Here is a 3,747-nt window from a genome sequence, read left to right on the forward strand (position 1 = left end):
TCATCAATAATAATAGAAATGTTATCCCATATTTTCTTTGCTGTTAACATTCAGAATGACTGTTGAATAATGAACTGATAGCAAAGAAGACATCAGCTCTACTATAAGCCCGGTAGCATTTATATCCATGTGAAATGTTAAAGCTCTAATGTGACGACATGCCAGCCAAAATTGGGCACAACTAAGCTTATAGTGAAACAGGACCCAAGAAAATACAGTTATGATTAATGTTGATTTTCAGGACAAGATTTCTGATGGACAGTGAATATGACTCTTAAAAGATATCCCCTACAGACATGCAAAGCATTTCAGGACATCCAACAGCCAGTAGCATAACAAAAGATTGAACCTACAGAAGATAATATTTCATCATAAAAATGTTCATATCAAAGGAAGACTTAGTATTCAAGATACTGAGAACAAACTGAAAGACAACATAACTGATGTCTTAAATCTTGAATTAGAAATATTAAGGACAATGATACCCTATCAGACAGGATAGGTGACTGAAATTGTAAAGGCCACGGCAACAAGGTGAAATACAAAGAACTGCCAAATTGTATTTTAGAAACAGTGAAGTTATACTTCTTGATACTGACAATGACACCACAAACAATGAGTGAAGTAAATAGGGAAGGGCAAAATAGAATGCTAACCATTTAAAAATGTCACTCAAAAATAAGCAAAATGTTATGTCTAGGCAGAAAATAAGCCCCTAGAAGACATTACTGAGTACTCATCAAGCACTATCTGGCTTTACACAAGATAGTGAGTATGAAGTTAATATGTTATCCAGCCTCACATGGTACTCAATTACCCCAGTAACCCCTCACAATAAGACACAGAAACTGAACACAAATGTTATCCATGATGCACATATACATATGCTGAGACACAGAGTTATGGTAAACAAACAAAGTGTCAGGACCTGGAATGATGGTTAATTAGGTGTGAGGAATGGAGGGAGTGTCCTAGTATCAATTATGCACATACATTGTTTACCACCAATATTAATTAAAGATAAAGCTATATATTTTCAAACTTTCCTTATAATTATCAAATATTTTTATAAGGCAACATTTTTCTTCTTTGTGAGGCATTTACGGAAAACAGCCTGAGATCCTTGACTAATGAAACTGAAGTTGAATAAATAGATCTTAATTAAATTGACTTTACTTACTCTGATGCCATAGCAATGAACATCTTGCTCTTGTGACCAAATATGGAGACCTCTCAGTAACATATTTGCATTCCTTGTAATCAAAGTATTGAAGACGAAAATCTACAATAATGACTGTAATAGTGACAAGATAAACTGCAGAAATGGCTTATAGGATATTAGATAACATACTACACTAATTTCCAGCATACAATGGTCTTACTAAAGTTCTTTTACACCAGCTGGAACAGGGGTCTTTTAAACCATTTAATATCCAAACTGAATCAGCTGACTTTCCATGAACCTCCACACAATACAGAAGTTGGTCCAGGAACACCACACTGAAAGGCAGTGACAATAAACAAAGCAATAATCTGATTATGAGGTTCCTATGGAAGTAGTGATATGGACCGAGTTTCATCTGTCAGTTAAAACACTGGTTCAAAATTTAATTAATGGTTTCAAGAGCATCAAAAGCACAGTCTTCAGTGCCAATGGTGATCAGCCAGAAAAAACCAGGCCTGACACTTTCTCAGAAGGCAGTCTCCATCATAACAGATCCTGCAACACCACTGGACAATCATAGACAGTCACTCCAAAATGTAATTCCAACAAATTCCGTGCAATGCTTTTATGCTAATTTATAAAAGCCTGTGCACTTCACCAGTAAGCCTATTCATGGTCAATCTTATTCCTGAATCAAATTTTAATTTTTGGTTAGGCTTCCCCCCACAATTAAAGATAAGCCTACAGATCCTTTCCCAGATTTGTATGAATGATCTTTCATGTACTGATAAACACTACAGTATCTGTAAATTATTGTACACTTGAACTTTACTTTGATGAACCCTCCCAATACACTCCAGAAGATCTTTGCCAATGACTAATTGCATGGCAGACCACATCATGGCTTTATGGCCCTCAGTACTTGAAGAGTATCATAAATTCTTTGGTGAGAACAACAAAGATAACAAACTCCAGGATGTCAGTTCAAAACATTACTAGAGAAAGAGTAAAGTTCGGATTACCCCCCAAAACACAGTAGGTAAAAGAAGCTGATGCTACATTAGTCCCGAGTAGTTGTAGAAGGGAAAAGGTATCAAAATAAGATAGTGGTAACAAAAGGGATTCAACTGAGGCTAAATCAGATAAAAGAGGAAAACAGAGTGTATTTATCTTCAACAGCAAAAAAAATAGGCCTAAAATCTAGTGAAGCATCACAAGTTAAAATTTTGTCAAGAAAGGCAAGAAGAAACAGAAAGATTGATCAAGGAGAAAAATGTCTTGAAAGGAACTAAAACTAGAAATTTTTACCATCGAAAGCTCCTGTTCCAACAGACCAAAGGAAGGCCTTCATGGCAAAGAATGGAAGATCTTTCATCCAATGGAACATATTTTAATTAGATGAGAACACATACAAATCCAGGTGAAGGACAAACAAAATGCACAGGAGGATATAACTGAAAACTGAGATGTGATCATTGATGAAAAGGCTGGTAGCAAGACAGACCTCAACATTGCACAAAAAATGTACCACACTCATATCAGTATGAAATTTGATTTATTATGATCAAGCCAAAATTCTGAATAACCATACTGAGAGATAATGAGGATCAGAGACTGAGAGTAATACACATTCAAGCTGATTGTGAAGCAAGCAAATGTACCCTATTATTTTACTGTGAACTAGTACCTTTACTGATAAAGAGGGGTAGGTGCTTAAGCTTATGATGGATGGAGCCCAAGCAATGACATGAATGCATGAATCCCTTTGAAGGGGGGAAAAAGACATCTAGTTGGTTCTTTTAAGTACATGAGTAGCTAGTGCCACATGTGCAAGTTGATATCCAAAGTTTGAAGACATACAAGCAAGGATCATGACTAATAACAAGCAAGGCACACACAGGGGACACAAATTTCTTAAGAAGCCACTAGGTTTTACTGCCCCATTCCACACCCACAATAATGTTGAGAGAGAGAGAGATACCATATAACATATGAATCCTATAAAACAGCTTACACATGAATAATCATAATAACACTGATACTAAATTATTAGAAAAAGAAAGCATGTTACACAGTTTAGATTGCAGGTACATTTGTGTTCTTATATTTATTTTTACCTCTTGTATCACATGTGATTGTTGTTAAGTTTAGTCAAAGCTGATTCCTATTATTTAAGCATACAGCCTGAAACAGTTTTGATTAAATAAATAATTACTATATTGCAAATAATTATTGGTATTCAGTACATCTCCATTGATATTTGGTTTGAAATATCTGTGTGATCAATTAACATGCATAAAAGTAAGAGATAGCAAGGAAGGAATGAGTGTATGCATATGTGTTTGAGTGTATTTGTTTGGAAATAGTGTTTAAATTTCACCGAGCAGACAGTTACAGCATTCAATGTATATTAGTCCAATAAAAATAATATACCAGACAGACTGAAGTAATTAAAATCCAACTATATGGGTTGATATTTCTTCAATTAACTGCCTGGCAGGATGCCTTCTTTCTTTATCTCATTTTGTTTCTGTTAGTGGTACCTTTAATTATGGTTTGCATTATATGGCCAACCTTTGTCT

Source organism: Penaeus monodon, chromosome 30 (assembly GCF_015228065.2).
Source record: "Penaeus monodon isolate SGIC_2016 chromosome 30, NSTDA_Pmon_1, whole genome shotgun sequence".
Taxonomy (NCBI): Eukaryota; Metazoa; Arthropoda; class Malacostraca; order Decapoda; family Penaeidae; genus Penaeus; species Penaeus monodon.